This window comes from Hirundo rustica, chromosome 27, assembly GCF_015227805.2.
Source record: "Hirundo rustica isolate bHirRus1 chromosome 27, bHirRus1.pri.v3, whole genome shotgun sequence".
In the NCBI taxonomy this organism is placed as follows: Eukaryota; Metazoa; Chordata; class Aves; order Passeriformes; family Hirundinidae; genus Hirundo; species Hirundo rustica.
In genome coordinates this window covers 2,470,548-2,490,039 of record NC_053476.1, presented here as the reverse complement: position 1 = coordinate 2,490,039, position 19,492 = coordinate 2,470,548, and positions in this window count along the sequence as shown.

Genomic DNA, 19,492 nt, shown 5'->3' with positions numbered 1-19,492 from the left:
GCCGTGTGCATGCATCCATTTTGTTTGATTGTTTTTGTTTTTCCCCATAATTTCTCCTTTAGAATAATTCCAAGATGCTATCTAACATTTATTAATCCTCTTTATCCTCCAAAAAATATTAGTGACCGGTGGGACCTGGTGATAATAAGACAATCATTCACGGAATGTTATCTCCTGGAGGAGAAATGGGTACTCAAGAGAAAAAGAAAAGGGGAAGGTTATCCATAAGGGCTAAATGGAAGTTTCCATCCAACATCTGCTCCCACAACCCCAAATGTTGCAGATGTGGTCAAGTGCAGCACAATTCCAACTTACTCTGCTTTGAGAAAATCACTGAAGCATGTGAGTTAATCTGAACTTTCAGTTTTACCAAATTTGCTTCTGCTCTATGTTCTTTGTAGCAGTCCACTCGGGCTTTTAATCTTAATCCAGATTTATTGGACAACGGTGAGAGAATATTTCTCCTGATTAGATTGTTGTTATAAAAATTGTACTTTAAAAGGTCTCATGAAGTCTAAGTGTCAACACACACTCACGTTTTTCCCTTTTGCCTAAAAATACCCCAGCAAAAATGGTGATTTGTCACTCAGTTCTTAGTGCTACACTTCCTATTAAGAGATAATTTGTTCCTGAGGTCTGACTTCAATCCCTGGCTGTGCCCTGAACTCCAGACAGGATGGGATTTCCTGCTGTAAGATTTGTGCACTCTGTGACGTTCTGATTTCCCATCCGACTGCAGGAACAGGGATGCTGCTGTCCGAGGAGCCTCGGGGCTCATGAGAGTTGTCTTTTCACTCCTGTGGCACTGTGCAGAGGGACCAGAGGCTCTCTAGAACACAAGTCTGACAGGGAGCAGCTGAAGGAGTTGGGTGAGCTCATCCTGGAGGGCCAGAGGAACCTTCTCCCTCCCTAAAGTGCCTGGAAGGAGCTTGTACTGAGGCGAGGGCTCATCTCTTCTCCCGGAAGAGGACAAAGAGGAAACAGCTTCAAGTCGTGCAGGGGAGTTCTCCACGGGATATTAGGAAAAAACTCTTCATTGAAAGGTTGTCAGGAAGTGGAACAGCCTGCCCAGGACAGTGGTGGAGCCTCTGCCTGGGGTGGGGGGTAAAACAACCCCAACTTCCCCCTATTGATTTGCAAACCTGTCGGTGGGGAATGGGAAGGGAGGGGTTCACACTGCTGCTGGTGCCGGCTAATGCTGAAACCTGCCCGAGTTCCAACTCCAGCGTGCTGACAGCGAGCTGAGAACGTGGCAGAGCTGGTGAAGCGAAGGAAGCAGCAGGTTCCTCACATCACATCACAGATATTTACCTGCTGAGCTGCCAGGTGGCCTGGGGACTTTACTCTCTAAAAGCCCAGTCCCACTTTTCGACAGCAGCTCCTTCTTAAAATGTGTGTGGAAATTCCTCCCTGGAGCAGGGATGGCTCTCAGGCTCTCTCCTCGAAGGTCTGGGTGAGTAATATCCGTCTCTATTTCATAATTGTTTTGGCTAGCTTTAATGTAACATTCAATATTGTTTCGAAAATCGTGCACTAAGCTGTACCAGGAGTTATAGCTATCCATACTACTTCTGATTAAGATATTTTAGTCTAATCATTAGCATAAGAAATAATTAATTTTTATAGTAATATACTTGATTTGCCATCCTCAATCCTGCAGGACAAAGCTCTATAAAGTTTCAATTGCACCTACATAATCCTTTAGATATAAACTGCTGACAAAATCTTGGACTACTTGATCCAGCAGCACCCAGGCTCCTCTCTGAGGAGGAGTTTAGAAAGCCAAGTGATCCCTTCTGCACCTCATTGCTATTTGTACTAGTCAGACAGTAAAGCCATTTTTTAATTTTTATTTTTTTGGGTTTCTGACAGAAATGTCCTGTCAATACTATCAATGGCTTTTTCTATTTCTATGTCACATTTGTTTTCAAAGGCTGGCTAATCAAATGTGAGCAATTAATGTTCAGGGTGATTAATTGCCTTCTTTTTTTTTTTTATTTTCCTTGAGGTGTGGAGTGTGTGAAGAGTTCAGAAGAGTTACAGAGATAAACCAGAGAGCTGATTCTTGCTTATAAAGTATTAGCAATAGATTTATTCCATCACTGTAACACACACTGCCTGAGTTGGTTCTTCCCTGGACTTATGGTTTATTTTTCTTCGTTGCCAACTGAATTTTGTGCCTAATCCTCCTCCCCCTCCTGTGTCCATCCCAAAGATTTAGCTGTTTCCATTCATTGTACTGGCTTCAGAAAACCCAATCCTAAATTTCAGATGCATCCCCCGCAGTCCACAGCAGCTGTGGCTGGTGTAATGTAAAGCTCTCAGACGGAGATGCTGACACAGACAGGCTCAAATTACAAATATCTTAGAAAGTGACACGCTGGAAGTTGAAAAAAAAAAAAAAAAACAACAAAAAACCTCTCTGCACTGTAGAAAGGAGCACGAACAGTGCAGTTTTATAAAAAAAAAAAAAACAAAAAAAAAACAGCTGGACGAAGAGCTCAGGTTTCTTAACACCAGGCATGAAATCAGCCCAGCTGCTACCCAATACCCCTTTGCTCCTTGCACAGGAATATCACGGGGAAAGGTGCTGAGTCTAGAATTGTCTATTGTTCCCAGCCAGCTCTGCCCGGTGGGTGATGCAATGCCTTAAAAAACCCACAGAAATCCCGATTTCCAGCACTTCCAGCTCGGCCCAGCTGCTGGCAGGGTGCAAAAAGGAGCTGGGGATGGATGTGCAGCTCCTCTCCCTGCTCCCACTCAGGGAAAACACCTCGCCTGTGCTTCTGCTCCTCTCCAGCAGCACACACCACAGTGGGTCTGAGGGAGGGTCAAGCCCTTGCTGTCACCAAAACCGTGGGAAAGCCAAAAAAAAAAAAAAAAAACCTTCAGCAACATTTCTAGTGTTAGAAAATGAAGGCATCACTTTATTCTGGCCAGGATGTGCAACAGAATTCATTTCACCCGCACCCAGCCTGGGCTGTGCAGAGAAAATCATTCCACGATACGCGAATTTAAGTCCATTTTTCAGGTACCTACACAGCAGAAACCCAGAGATATTCATTGGTTCAATGACCATTGGCCCTAAGTCAGGCAGCTGTCAGTGTTTGGGTTTTTGTTGGGTGGGTTTTGGTCACATTGCACCGATCAATGCCGGCTTTGCTCTCCCTGCAGCAGCCTCTTGCTGGTCTTGGTCAGGCTCTGGAATTCTGAGCCCGTGCAGATGATGAGGTCAGTAAAGGCTCTGCCTTTGAAGTTTGTGTGATCTTCCATCCAGTCTGACCCAGCCCAGCCTGGGCTGTGCAGAGAAAATCGTTCCATGACACGCGAATTTAATTCCATTTTTCAGGTACCTACACAGCAGAAACCCAGAGAAATTCATTGGTTCAATGTCCATTTGCCCTAAGTCAGGCAGCTGTCAGTGTTTGGGTTTTTGTTGGGTGGGTTTTGGTCACATTGCACCGATCAATTTGCTCTCCCTGCAGCAGCCTCTTGCTGGTCTTGGTCAGGCTCTGGAATTCTGAGCCCGTGCAGATGATGAGGTCAGTAAAGGCTCTGCCTTTGAAGCTTGTGTGATCTTCCATCCAGTCTGACCCAGCCCAGAATCCTAACGAGGACTTTCCAAATGCACCCGATCCCAAGATCTTGCTGGGTTTGTGCTCCAGACCGCTGAAGGAGTGTGCAGGGTGCTGATGAACCACCAGAAGCAGAAAATGAGAATGGGATTTCTGCGCAGAAGCAGAAAATGGGATTTGGAGTGGGTAAAGTGCAGGCTGCTCTGCAATCCCCCTCCTGTCCATCCCTGAGCGTTCTGGCTGCTGGAGCTGTTTCCACAACACTGGAACACGCTCAGAAACTCTCCCCTAAGCCTTTTTTTTTTTTTTTTTTTTTTTTTTCCCTCAAAAATTAAAACATCCAGTTCTCAGCCTTTCCTCACGTGGCAGCTTTCCAGGCCTTGGATCATCTTTGTGGCTCTTTCCAACCTGCCCACCTCTTTTTTTGGGTTGTGGTTTTTTTTTTTTTTTTGTATAGCAGAGATCAAAACTATATTCCAGGCATGGTCTGGCAGGTGTCAAGAGGGACAATGACTGCTCTGGCAGGGTTTGATGCAGCCCAGCATCCTGTGATCTCCGGTCACTCATTTTTGCTGCTCATCCCCCAGGAACCTTTTCCACAGTTTGGAGGTTTCGCCATCCTAATTCATTCTGAGACAAAAAAGCACAGAAAAGAAAGGTTGTGCCCAATGAGGCTCCAGGCTGGATCTGGCATAATCAATCCAGACACGGGGTGGATGTGGTTGGCAGGAGCGCAGGGAAGTCGAAATTGCAGACACGGGTTATTGGCCAAAGTTTGAAATGCACAGAATGCCCTCCTGACAGGAAGTTCTCTTTATCGAGCCTAAATATATAAATCACAAAAGTTACTTCAGTCCTGTCTTTTTCTGCAAGGGGATCTGTGGGAGTAAGAGTTACCTGCTTGCGGTTTGAATTTTGTGGTTTATTTTCAAGCTCTTGTAAAAGGGCAATAGGACAGGAGATTTCCACCAGCCCACAGAACTTTGCTCATGAGATTTGCCAAGTTTCTCAGCTCTAGGTGACTTTCTCCAGTGCAGGTAGTCCCAGGACAAAAGGAGGTGTCTTGTTACTGTGAAACACAAAGAAATCACACGAAGACAAGAGATTTCTGCAGAGGTTCTTCTGATCCAGCTTCTAGCTGAAAGGGCGGAGAGAAGAGATACCCTTTGTTTATTCTTTTACTTTTATACATTTGTGGGTCTAGCAGAAGATTGGCTTTTTGGGGTTTCCACCCCTCAGCCTCAGTGGCCAGACGAATTGTCAGTTACAATTGTTTTCAGGTTAGAAATATGCAAACAAAAGACAGAGAATGAAAAACAAAGGATTTGTTTATATTACTTCTGTAGGAAAGGTGGAAAAACTGCTCTAACATTCTACAGTAACTAAAAGATCTGACTCCATTTATGAAAATCAAAAGGCTAATAAAGAAACTCAGAAAAACCAGGGTAACAGTGTCTGGGCAGGTTTCTTGCACCTTTGTGGCTGAGACACAACACATTCCCTAGGGAGAACAGTTTTATATCAAGTCTTCAGAATAAAACAGTCCTTTTAAGCATTCATGACAGCCACCTTTGATAATGTTCTGAATGAGAGAAGACGTTTCAGTCACTCTGTCTACAGGAAGGAAGCCATTATTTTATTAGCACTTTGAGAAATTAAATTATGTGAATTATGGCAGAATAAGTTTAGCAAAATGCTATAATGTAAGAAAACAATTAAAAAGAGTTATATAAGGTTGGGTGGCTTCTTTATTCTGAGAGAGTGAGCAGTTAATTGATTGTCACATGGCTATAATGTACCAGCACAGCTGTGAGAGCAAATAGAGAGATCTTTGCTCAGGAAATGCAGAGAAAGGGCCACGTCTTGTAGGGAAAAGGGAACGAGCAGTGGGCTCATTCCTCAGCTCCTTCTCTCTGTGTGCTGTGAAAGGACATGAAGAGAATGACAGGGAGCTTCTCTGTGCTTCAGTTTCCATGGCCTGATGCTGCAAGATCTCAGTGCTCCTCACCACTGCAGGAAGCAGGAAAACTTCAGGATTGGATCCCAGAAATAAGGGAATTAGGAGACAGAAAAGCTTCAGGATTGGATCCCAGAAATAAGAGAATTGGGAGACAGAAAGCTTCAGGATTGGATCCCAGAAATAAGGGAATTAGGAAGCAGGAAATCTTCAGGATTGAATCCCAGAAATAAGGGAATTAGGAGACAGAAAAGCTTCAGGATTGGATCCCAGAAATAAGAGAATTGGGAGACAGAAAGCTTCAGGATTGGATCCCAGAAATAAGGGAATTAGGAAGCAGGAAATCTTCAGGATTGAATCCCAGAAATAAGAGAATTGGGAGACAGAAAAGCTTCAGGACTGGATCCCAGAAATAAGAGAATTGGGAGACAGAAAAGCTTCAGGATTGGATCCCAGAAATAAGGGAATTAGGAGACAGAAAAGCTTCAGGATTGGATCCCAGAAATAAGGGAATTAGGAGACAGAAAAGCTTCAGGATTGGATCCCAGAAATAAGGGAATTAGGAAGCAGGAAATCTTCAGGATTGAATCCCAGAAATAAGGGAATTAGGAGACAGAAAAGCTTCAGGATTGGATCCCAGAAAGAAGAGAATCAGAGTGGTTGTTCTGCTGGCACTGGCAATGGAGCCAGGCAGTTTTGTACCAGCCTGGTCACTGTTCCTGTTCCTTTCTGAGAGTTCTCAACATTCTGTAAACCCTCTTGGGCTGTTGCTCAGATGGCTTTCTGTTAAAGAAGCTGGAAGAAAATCCTTTCTCCTAAGGTCACTGCACTTTGTTTAGCACAAAGAGAAGCGTGGAGCTTCTAGCCAGGAAAGCAGCTATGTTAGAGGAAAGGAAATAACCCAGAAGCAGCAAGTTACAAATCATTATCGCATTATTGCCCCGAAGAGCCCTTTTCTCTAAATCTGTGAAGACTTCACTTGCTGCTACTCACAGATTTTACACGATGCAGTATCACTTCTCCTGATTAATTTTTCAGGTTTCACTGGCGCACTTCCACTTCCCTGCACCATCATGAAATTCAGAAACAGCCCCAAAACAGCTTAGCTGGTGTCACAGAGGGCATCCCCGAGAGCAGATGAGTGCAGCTCCCCAGGGCCTGGGGCTGACAGAAGGGATGGAGCAGCTCTGAGCAGCAGCAATCCTGGCTGCACAGGGCTGAGCTGGCGACTTCTGCCTCGGTTTCTCACCTGCAGAGGGGCAAAGGCAGTTTTTGGACTTCACAGACACCGGAGACACACAATCTATTTTAGAGGCTGCACCACAGAGCAGAAAGTATTGGGTTGCAACGTGTTTCTGCCCACCCTCAGGGACGCCAGTTGTCGGGGGCTTACCCCAACATTCAGGTGGTTTCAGGGTCCTTGCTCCCCTGCACAGCTCCGAGCCGAGCCAAAGGAAGAGACGGAGTTCTCAGGTTTAGATTTTTTAATGTTGCATACTTCGTTTATTGTTTCTTATCTTACAATTTTCTTGGAGTCCGACAAGATGTTTGCCTTATCTTTTATACTAATTACTACGTATTTCTTGTTTACTATTTCTTACCAATGTCTATCACTATTACTAAAAAGGTCATCTTTACTCTGACCCAATCCTCACTAACTACTTTGTGCCACGTTAATGCAGCAATGGAGTGAGGGAAGGAGAAGGAGAAGAAGAAGGAGACAACACCCCAGATTCTCCATCTTGTCCCCATTCACTTCAATGCCAGGAACCTAAAACTATTATTTTCTCATTCTGTGATAAGCTAAACTACTATTTCTCACATTCTTGTGGCCTGTAAACCTTCTCTCAGTGTAGGAAGTTTTTCCCATGGACAGAAATCAAAGCCAGTGTCTCTCTGAGCTCTGGGCTGGGGTCCCAGACCCCTCCTGCCCAGGTCCCTGACCCTCCAGGACAACCAAAGGAATGCCCTGGACTCCAACAGCAATGGAGGTTGCAGTGATAATTGCAGCAATTAAAAAAAAATGCGAATGAATAAATAATTATTAATAGCAAATGATACGCTATTATATAATTATATAATGAAAGCTAGCTGTATATTGTATAGAATTATATAACACATATAAGTTATATAGAGATATAATTAATAATATCGACATATAGAACATATATAGATATAAATAACGATATAATAATAGAAATAAAATCATTTATAATAATTAATCGCAGCAATTGTTTTCTTACGATAGTTTGGCACCTTCATTGCTCTAATGGCACAAATCACAGCAAAATCTCCTTAAATTCTACCTGTTACCCCTTAAAACAAAGGCAGTGAAAGATGCACAGGCCACCACTCTGCAAAGCCAAAAGTTACGGATTGGGGAAAAGTCTGGAAGAGGATCCCAGCGTGAAGAACACGATGAGAAAACAACTGAGAGCAGGGAGTGTGCATGGTTCAGGGCTCAGGAGGGAGTTGTACCTCCTGGTACCCTTGGGAGAAATGCCTCTCTGGATTACCAGTTTGTGTTTCTAACAGGCACCACCCACCAATCCTTCAGAGAGGAAACCACAGCAGCGTGAAGCATCAAAAGTCAGGAGCGTGAAGGGGACGACTCTCCAATGCTGGGTAATTTTTCACTTAAAAAATAAAAATAAAAATAAAATTAAAAATCCCTCTTTAAACCACTCTGCTCATTTGAAAGCGGTGATCTCCCAGCTCCCCCTGTTTGCACGGTGCTGCCTGGGGCTCGGTGCTTCAGCTGGGTTCCTTTTTGTTGGTTTTTTGGGGGTTTTTTTTTTTGTGCATTGACGTGGCACAAAGTAGTTAGTGAGGATTGGGTCAAAGTAAAGATGACCTTTTTAGTAATAGTGATAGACATTGGTAAGAAATAGTAAATAAGAAATACGTAGTAATTAGTATAAAAGATAAGGACAGCCCAGCTCGGGGGGAGACGTGAGGAATCCATGCAGCTGCGAACATCTTGTCGGACTCCGAGAAAATTGTAAGATAAGAAACAATAAACGAAGTATGCAACACTGAAAAATCTAAACCTGAGAACTCCGTCTCTTCCTTCGGCTCGGCTCGGAGCTGTGCAGGGGAGCAAAGGACCCTGAAACCACCTCAGTGTTGGGGTAAACCCCCGACAGGACTACAGGGACGACCGGAGGCAAACGCAGAGAAATGAGAGGAGGAGGTTCCAACCAGCAGCCCAGGGATTTTCTCAGGAACACCACCTCCAAGCAGCTGCCACAGGGCACTGAAATGTCAAAAGAAACGGAGGCAGTAAGAAGGTGAAGAAGGAATTAGCAAGCAATCAAGGCAGGAGAGAGGAACTTCGCTGGTGGATGCAGAGCCTGGGTACCAAAGCAGGAGCTGTTAGCAGGTACCAGCAACTTGGGCCATTAGGGTTGAAGCCACCACCAATAAAATCTAATCAATGAAATCCCTTTTAAGTTGGTTGGATCAGTGACCCAGAAAATAGCTCCCCTGCAGAAAAGGAAATGATAGTCTATAAAGTGGGAGCTCAATGGGAAAAATCTATTAAAGTGAGCGAGCTATAAGGAGACCTTTGGTGTTAACTGAAACCTTTTGGAAAGAAGCCACAAAAAAAAAAAAAAAAACAAACCTCGGAGCAGACTTTTAACCCTCCCGCTGCCACAGTGCCAGAAAGTGCTGAGGGTGGAGAGTGGCACCGAAACTGTGGGGAAAAATAAACCAAAACCCCTCCAAGAGCATCTTTTAGTGTCAGAGGATGAAGGCATTGCTCTATTCTGGCCAGGATGTGCAACAGAAATCATTTCATCCACACACTGCATGGGTTGTGCAGAGAAAATCCTTCCATCACAAAACGTTTTCACTGGATTTTTGCTGTGCTTACACAGTCAAACCCCAGGGAAATTCATTGGGTCAGTGTTCATTAGTCCCAAGTGAGGCAGTTCTTGGTGTTTGGTTTCCTATTGATCCCTCCCCTTTTCCATGTTAATTGGGTTCTCATTCTTGGTTCTCTCGTCCCTCTTTCCTCAGACCAGGTGTCTCTGGCCGTGCCAGAGGTGATATTTAGAGCTGATGTTCGTTTATGGTCATTTTCTTTTGTGTATTTTCTGTGCTGCTCCCAACCTGCTGAGATGTTCAGCTCATCACGCTTTGAGTGATGAAACCATCCTTTGAAAAGAAACTTAAAATTCCTTTCCCCCGAGGCAAAGGCGAAAAAAAACTGACTAAAGCTACAAAAAAAAAAAAAAGAAAAATAAAAAAAATTAAGTTTTGTATCATTTTCCAACAATGAGGCACGTGTTCAGAGCCAGATGAGGAGATCTCAGGGTGGATTGAGGGGTTCTCAGGGTGGGTTGATGAGATCTCAGGGAGGACTGAGGAGATCTCAGGGTGGATTGAGGGGTTCTCAGGGTGGATTGAGGAGATCTCAGGGTGGATTGAGGAGATCTCAGGGTGGATTGAGGAGATCTCAGGATGGATTGAGGAGATCTCAGGGTGGATTGAGGAGCTCTCAGGGTGGATTGAGGAGATCTCAGGGTGGATTGAGGAGTTCTCAGGGTGGATTGAGGAGCTGTCAGGGTGGACTGAGGAGATCTCAGGGTGGATTGAGGAGATCTCAGGGTGGATTGAGGAGCTCTCAGGGTGGATTGAGGAGATCTCAGGGTGGATTGAGGAGATTTCAGGGTGGATTGAGGAGATTTCAGGATGGATTGAGGAGCTCTCAGGGTGGATTGAGGAGATCTCAGGGTGGATTGAGGAGCTCTCAGGGTGGATTGAGGAGATCTCAGGATGGATTGAGGAGCTCTCAGGGCGGATTGAGGGGTTCTCAGGATGGATTGAGGAGCTCTCAGGGTGGATTGAGGGGTTCTCAGGGTGGATTGAGGAGCTCTCAGGGTGGATTGAGGGGTTCTCAGGGTGGATTGAGGAGATCTCAGGGTGGATTGAGGAGATCTCAGGGTGGGTTGAGGAGTATCCAGCAATGCCAGGGATGGAGCTCCAGGCTCATCCCACAAGGCTTGGAGCTGGTTTCTTGCCCTGCTGAGCAGTGGATTCACAGAGTGCCCAGAATTATCACTCAGCTTTTTTGTACCACAGAAGGCATTCAAACCTCCCTTAGCAAAGGCATCCTGAGCCTGGGACAGTGCAGGAGATGAATCTGATGGAGCCAGGACTGCATTACAAAGGAAAGGGTTTTCTGGTGCTCAAATTCAAAATATCACACCCAAGTAAGTTTGGGGAAAAAAAATTAATCCATTTTTCATTAGATTCTTCTTCTTCTTTTTTTTTTTTTGGTCCAAAAAATCAGCTTTCTGTTGTCTGCCTATAGACAGTATTGATTGATTGACTGCTAAGATTAGAGGACAGAAAAAAAAAAAAAAAAGGCAGAATCTCTGCCTTATTTCTTCTGACATATCAGTGCAATTTCTGATATTTCTGAGAAGCTAAATGGGGATCCAACAGTCCTGGGAATGTAATTCAATAACAACAAAACTGGGAAAAGCATCTTGAAAGAAGTTATTAACTCAGACCTCCTGAAAAATCAGAAAATTCAGACTATGCTATGCATTTAATTCCACCTAAGATTAATTTGATTAAATTACTTTATTATTTTTTAAATGCTAGGCCATCCCCACTCATTATCTAAAAATGAAGAGAAATTCAGTGACGCAAAGTAAGTCCAGTATCTCGGAAAATTCGTCATCCAGAGCTAAGTCTTGATCAATCAATACAGACTTCATTCTTGCATATAAATCACAGCAAAGAAGTGAAGAATATCCATGTAGAGGTAGAAGTATCAGACTTGATGTGAAATGTGTTTTCACATTTTCAATTTTAAAAGTATTGGAAGTAATACAGCAAATCTGCCCCCAGGGACACTTAGCCCTTTTTACCTTTCTCTTCACTTGCTGCCTCTGACTTTTTTATTCCATGTAAGCGGAAAAGGGATGGGGGGAGAAAGCTTATATGCACTGGAAGACTGTGTGAAAAACATGTGTAACCTCTGCTCTTTTTGAAAGTGGCGAGAAAAATCCACGGAATTACAATCTGAGAAAACTTGTTTCCCAAAGAACCTGCCATGGGACTGGAGGGTGATTGAGATATTTCTGCCTGTAGTAATCATTGTATTAAAACTTCAGAAGCTGAAAGTCTGAAAAGAGGATCCTATTTTATCAGAATTTCACCTTCTTCTCTCTGAAAACTGTTTAGCCCTGTTGTTTGGCCAAGTGGGTTTTCCAGGAAGAACTCAGTGAAGGGAAGAAGTGAGGGGTCCATTTGGGGCACTCGACATTTTCTGGGGAAGCCCCTGCTGGGGTGGGGCTCATGCAGCAGACAAACTGGTGTGTGCCATACTGAAAACCTAATGATAGACAGACATAATACGTATTATATGTGAAATTCATTTTAAATTCACTGTTTAAAAGGCATTTTAAGTCACATAACTGTGCCTCACGCAATAGCCCACTCTTGGTTCTGGAGAAGTAAATCACGTCTCCTTTTTTTGACTCCGGATATATTCATGTGGGGCAAGTAACCTGGCAGTAAATATTGATAAAAGACACTTGTCCTTTCACATCTGATACCCTGCCACTGGCCAAGGGGTATGCCCTGCTCTGCATGCTTTGGAGTGCAGGGGCGCAGCAGATGCAGAGGAGCAGCCCTGCTGCAGCTGCAGGCACTCCTGCGCCTCTGCCCAGCCACATCCATCCTTCCTTCTGTCTTCACCTTCTGTGTAAAGGGCAGCAGCGGTGTGAAAATTCCTCGGCTCTGAACTCAACTGAAATTACTCTTAGCAGCCCTAAATAAAACAATAATCCAAATTTTTGAAATAAACTTTTCTTTTCCCTTGAAATAACTGCCAGCGCGTAAGAGCGTTTCAGGCCTTGCTTACAAGAAAAAGGAAAACAAGCACGAATTTCCCAACCGATCCTGGCAATATTTTAAAGAACCTTCCAGCGCCTTCTGTTTGTCAGCGCTTTTAGCAAACTCCTGGCAGCGAATTGGCCAGGTGCTTCTAGGGGAGCTCTGCTGCCTGCTCGGGTTATTGCAGCACTTTTCTGCTTTTCAGAGCACTTCCCTGCACAGGGCAAAGCTCAGTGCTCAGTGGCAGAACTCAGCAGAGCCCTGCCCTGCTCTGAGCTTTCACCCTCCGGTCCCTTCTCAGTGTCAGCGCAGTGCCACATTGTCCCACCCTGCCTGCAGCACAGCCTGCGCCAGCTCAGAGGGTGCTTGGTCTGTTGGTAGGTGTGAAAAACGCCAATCACTTGTTTTAAATTGTTAAAAGTTTAATAGTAAATAAGATGGTTATAAAAAATGGAATTAGAGTAAAAATTGAACAATTTTAGAGTTAGGACAAGACGAGACAATAGAAAACAAAGTTACAGATGTCTGGGTGCCTCCTGCGAGCAAAAAAGCTCCAAAGAAGGACCTCTGCTAACAAAGGACCATCTCTTAAAAGCAATAGCCTGTTGAATATTCATATATTTCATACATGATGCATAGACTTTATTTAAACAAAGAACCGTCTCTGGTTAGTATCACTTTTTTCCTTTAATCTCTGTGGCATTCTCAAGGCTGAGAGAGGCAGGAGGAGTCGGTTTCTTCTGATAAGGAAGTAGGAAATTCTTTTTTTCTCTGAAAGATTTACGTTTTCCTGTGGTTGGTACATAAAAACTACATTTTAACGACAAAACTTCATTTACCATACTATCAAAATATTAATACAACACCAACAATTAACACAACACAACACATACAGTAAATATCTTGCGTAGAGCCATATAATATGCACTTTTGCAGGAGATCTTAAACAAAAATGTTTGTTTGGATGGAAAGCAGTAGGGATGGAAAGCAGTTGTTCGGAGCTTTATTCCTTTTTTTTTTTTGCAGCCCCTCTAACATCTGGAGTCACCCCAGCTCATCTTTCTCTCCTCCCAGAGCAAGAACGTCGTGCTGTGACAGCGAAGGCATCTCTTGCAGCAAACCCTGCGCACAGCAGAACCTCACAGGCAAAGACAACCCCCCGTGGCTCCTCTTGTTTACTCCAGCAAGGAATGAAGTGATTAAAGAGGCCAGAACATACCTTTTCTCCCCAGGATACACCGGAGAGGCGCAGCTGAATAAATACCCCGTGTTTTTGCAGTCCGCTTGCCTGGCAGTTAAACTGCAGGTAGCAAAGGGCTCTGCCAAATGTGCCACGCTCGGCATCCGCTGCCAATCCCACAGATGAGAGCCAGTCAGAAAGATTTATAAGGCCCAAGGAACATTCCCAGAGTTTCCTGCGCTGCAGCTGGAGCTCTCTGGGTCTCCACTGAGGGCAGGGGATGTCTCAGCCTGGTGCTCTCCTGCTCTTTCAGCACGTGCCCTGGGATGAAGGCTCTGGGATGCAGCAGAGATGATGCCAGCACGCTGCTTGGTGCGTTGTCAGCCATCCCTGCCCTTACACAGCATTTTGCACCCCTCTGCAACGGCCACTCTTTTCCCTGAGAAGCTTTACATGTTTTGAGCTCGTTTCTCTGTGGGATGCAAAGACACTCTCGGTGTGCAGGAGGATAAAGGCTTGAAGCACTTTCACTGAGCTGGCAGGTTAAAGTGTGTGTGTGAGCAAAACTGGCTTCAATAAGAAGCACGGAAACCCGCGGAGAGAGTTTTTATAACCCCCACTTCTGGGATTGCAGCAATTTTTCTTTCTCTCCTTCATGTTCTCTGCCCATTTTGATAGACATTAGCCGAATACAGGTAAGTTTTCTACTTAAAAGAAAACAAAACAACCCCAGTGAGCCACTGTTTTCAGTGGGCACAAGAATAGCTGCATCTTGTGTAATCAAAAACAGGACATGAAGTTAGGAAAAAGGAAGAAGCAGAGTTCTAATTAGGGAAGAAAAAGAAACTGTGAAAGAAAAGCCAGTATTTCATAGTGCTATTTCCATGTTCAACCTAACTGCTGAAGTGTGCTTGAAAACAGAGTAACTCTTCTCTAATTCTTTTCTATAGTCCACAAAGAAAAGAAACATTTTTTGTTTAAGATCTCCTGCAAAAGGCATGGGGGAACCTGCCGAAGGCTCCTGCTGTTTGGGGTCACGGGCTGCACTGCACAGACACTGATCTGGGACCAATCTAGAGGTTTTTGATTGATGGAAAAGCACTTGCCACTATTTTTCAGCGAGCCTAACTTGTTAACATGAGCTGGCTGAGTGAACACAGAGACGCCGTAACTGGGACAAATCCCAGCTTCCTCTGAAATTTGCAAACTTTTTTTTTCCTTCCTGTCAGATTCCAGACAGATGAAATTTCCTTGGCATAGACCTCTTCCATCTCTCCTCTGAATCACAATAAATCACGACTTGGAGGGTAACTGATCAAGACTGTGGGAAGAGAACCTGGCTCTGTGTTCAGATCCAGCCCCATCTGCCCACCAGCTCGCCTTCTCCCATGGGTCCTGCCTCTGCTACTACTCATTTTCTGGAAAATCCCAACTCCTATTTGATTCCAAAGGTTGCTGAGTCCAATTGATACTGTTGTTTGTATGATAGCGTAAAGAGTGAGTACATTCCTCAGGTCATAAATCATCTCAACCTGACCCCAATTAACTACAGACCCTGGATTTAATTTCTCTCCGTTCTCAGCAGCCATAACAAATTAGGTCATTCTGTGTCAGTGAGACACTGGAGCAGACACCACGGGGAGCACCACGGGGGATTCTGGTCCAGTTGTGCTGCAGGGAGAGGGAAGGAGACAGAATGGATCATATCTTCCCATTCCTTTCCAGACAGGAGTCATGGCACTCTTGGCAGCGTAGGGAAAGGATTTTCAGAAGGATACAGGAAAACCACGGATCCCTAAGTTCTATTTAAATCTTGCTCCCATAAGAGAGCGAGGTGATCTTTGACACCTGGGGCTGCTTGCTTTGCACAAAATGATTCACTTGTACCTTGTGCAAGAATCTAGCACCCAGTCAAACACATCACGAGCTCAGATGTGCATTGCAGGCACCCGAACTGTCCTTCCCTCTTGAAGGCTCTTCCATTTTCATGTGACACATGGCAAAGACTGCATGGGACCTGGAAAAGAGACTGTGCCCCTGGCTGTTTTATTTTAAAAATGCACTGCTGTAGAGCTGATGGTCAACAGATTCCTCAGGTTTGAGAGATTCTTCTGAACCGGCACAGCACCACTAAGGTGGATTCAGTGTTCTGTGGAATAAGAGCTTTTTGAGCTCAGTGTGATGCTAGAAATCCAGAAGCTGTGGATAGAGTGCTGAATCCATTGTTCCTGAGGCTGAGATTTATGCCTTGGATTTGAATAGGAAAATCCAAATGACTCTTTCCTATAATTCATTGCTTTCACTGTGTTGTTTTACCAACATAGTTTATCTTGTTCTTTTAATGTTATCATTGAAGTGCAGTAACAATACAATAACGGTGAATGATCTAAAATTCCATCCCTAAGAAAGGCTAATCATCAGTTCACTAATGACAACCAGCATGAGGAATTAATTAATTCTTTTTGTTTCCAATCAAAACTACCTGCCTTTAGCCCTGCTTTACACCACTGACTACTTCTCAATTGAGTAATGTAGTTTTTATTTGTGAAACCTCATACTATTAAATGCAATGAGCTCATCCTTTTTCTTGGCGTCACCTCATCTTGATTCTGGCAGAGACACAAAGAAATTACAGCACAGAGAAGACTGTAAAAAAGAGAGATCATTTTTCCCTTAAAAATAATGCTAGTCAAGCTGGCCCTGGCAACTGTGAAGGAAAGTGAAAATTCAAGCCCAGTTCCAAATTTGCAGTTATACACAGATTACAAATCCAACATTATTACCCTTGCATTGTTTTCCATATGGTGAGCTATATTTTTCCTACATATTAATGTGTGTAAAAGATGTCAAAGCAACTGCAACCAGAAGAGATTTTTTTCATTTGGAAGCGACCTGTAACAACCACCGAGCCCAACCACCTGACTTCTTCAGGGCTATTTCTAAGAATATAATCAAGTGCACTGAAAGCTCTGGAAAGTTTCAGGCGCAGTTTCCCTCTCCAGCTATTCTCTCATCTTGTTACTGGCTGAGAAATTCTCACTGTGCACAAAGAAAAGGAACTACGATGTGTAAGAGGCATGAGATAATGTGGGCCATATTTAATCTCTTGATGAAGATCAATATTGAACCAGACAAGGACTCCAGATGCCTCTTGCAGCACTGGGCAGGTCCCCACTTTGCAGTTTGGGAAGGAGGGTACATACACATGACAATTTTGATTTTCTTCTTGATGTTTGGCTATTTGAAAGGACAAAATGTCTCTGGGACAAGGCCTTCTCTGAGCCAAGCACTGTGAGGCTCTGGTCTTAAATAATATCTCATGGTGCTACAAAATGCAAGGGGTAAATGGATGAGTTTCCACTGAATTTGTTTCCCTTATGGCTTTCTTGGACTTTTTAAACAGCTCTGCCAAGATTGTTTGTTTTGTTTTGTTTTGTTTTTTTTACAAGAAATCTTGTAAGGACGCAGGAAGAATTTAATTATTGCAGTAGAACGACCTTCTTTTCATGCTTATTTATTTAATGTTCGAATAGTTGAAAAAGTCTTCTCAGTGTGTGCATTAAAGACTTCCTGCCTGTGAAGCAGCCTGAGCATTCACGGGATATAAACCAGATTCATACTGGAACCCAGCAGTATAAACACATCTTCAGTGCAGACACGAACCCTTAAGTCTTGTAATGTGAAACATGCTCCGGTTGTGTCTGTGTTTTCTCCTGCAAATAAACCAGTGAGAGATGTGCCTAAAACGTTTTCCTGACACAGACAATTTCTCACCTCATTATTTCCTCCTCTTTTTAATAGATTTATTTTTTTATTGGGATACTTTAAAGAATTTGTAACTCAATCCAGCTAGATACAGGTGACCTGAAGACAGTAAGTAGCTTGTCACAAGTTCATTAATTAAGAGCTCTCATTTTATACTTTGTGCCATTTCTAGGTATAATCACAGAATAGAGTATTGGATGTTTGTATACTTGAATGGAGATTGACTTCTGGAGCTATACTTTTCCCCAGAATCTTCTTTTCAATTAACTTCAGAGAGAAACAACTGTGGATAATTATTATGGAGAGTTATACTTCTATTAACTGAAAAATAACTTCCAGTCCAGATTTTTAAGATACCCTGACACTGAGACTGGGGGTCTGTCCTCCTCAGCTAAGAAAAGTGGATGGAGAAATTAAATTAGATCTGATAGATTTTTTTTTTTTTTCCCCTGAATTGGAGACTGCATAGATTCTCAACAGTTATATCACTTTTCTGGATCATCTCTCATGAAGGAAATAGAGAATGGGAAGTGTTGAAATGTAGATACAGATAGGCATCAAAATATAGAAATTTAGAATGAAAAGTAGATGGAAGTATAAAACCGTTAAGATGTTTGTGGGGAGCGTTGAAAAGAAGAAACAATCCTTTTTTTGGGTGTCTTCATAATCATCAACTTAGCATTGCTGGGCTAACACTCCTGGGTGTAGGAAATACTTCAGAGTGGCATTCTGAGTGACAAATTAACCTCGGGTACAGAGTGTGGGCCATAACAAAACTTCACTGAACTAAAAATCAAAGGCTGTAAGAAAGCATGTCAATTCACGCGTCTGTTTCCCGCTCCAAAGCCAGGGATATTCAGCGTGACTGAGAGAAGCTTGAAAAAATGTTTTCTCCTTTAATAAGGAAAGAGAAACGCGACTCAAACCTCCGCGCTATGAAGTCACCATCCTCTCTGTTACTCACTCCCATTATCTCGCCTGCAATCTGCTCCCAGAGGAGCTCCCAGACAACCCTGTCTAAGAGTTATTTAAAAGAATAAAATCACAATTATGGTCTAGAGGAAGGGAAGAACAAACGGTGCGAGAGTCTGGCGCTGTATGACAATCCTTCCTTCGTGCAGGAGCTAGAACAATGCGGCTCCCAGACAACCCTGTCTAAGAGTTATTTAAAAGAATAAAATCACAATTATGGTCTAGAGGGAGGGAAGAACAAACGGTGCGAGAGTCTGGCGCTGTATGACAATCCTTCCTTCGTGCAGGAGCTAGAACAATGTGGCTCCCAGACAACCCTGTCTAAGAGTTATTTAAAAGAATAAAATCACAATTATGGTCTAGAGGAAGGGAAGAACAAACGGTGCGAGAGTCTGGCGCTGTATGACAATCCCTCCTTCGTGCAGGAGCTAGAACAATGCGGCTTTGTGTGTGGGGAGGGTGGGACGGGGCCGGCACCTGGGCCCGGGGCTGAGGGGAAGCCGCCCCATCGTAACTCACAAATACAGCCTGAAAGGCAACAGCCTGAGCCCGAGGTGATTTTACAGCCACGCCAGGCAAGTTCCAGTCGGACAAAAGCCCTCCTTGCTGTAAGCGCGGAAGGAAAGTGGATTTCCTGTCCATCTGCCTGGATCCGGTTCGCTGAGCGCAGTAACCGATGCGATGCTTCTCGAAGGGGCTGTGCGCTTTCCTCAAGGGAAGGGAATTATCCAAAATATGAGATAGTGGATGATGAAACTTTATATGAGCACTGCTGGGGGGTGGGGGGGAGGAAGAAAATGGGGTAATTGAAAAATTGTGTGCTCTGTAAAACGCCCTGATTTGTTGTGTGCGCTTGTTTCCACGCGTAGGAAGTAGGATTTGGAAGCTTTGCTTGAGTAGAATATGCCGCAGTCAATCTTTAGCAAACAGAAATGTTTGCTAAAGGCCTCTCTTTGTTTCCCAGACACTGTGAACTGAAGGGTTTGGCTCCTCATTCGCAGCATGTCTATGACATTTTGTACTGTGAGGGTGGCGAGGCCCTGGCACAGGCTGCCCAGAGAAGTTGTGGATGCCCCATCCCTGGAGACATCCAAGGCAACATCGGGCTGGCCTTGGGTTACCTTTGGAGCTTCAGTAGCTCCATTGACTGGAAAAATCCCTGGCTTAAAGCTGGAATGGCACTGAGGG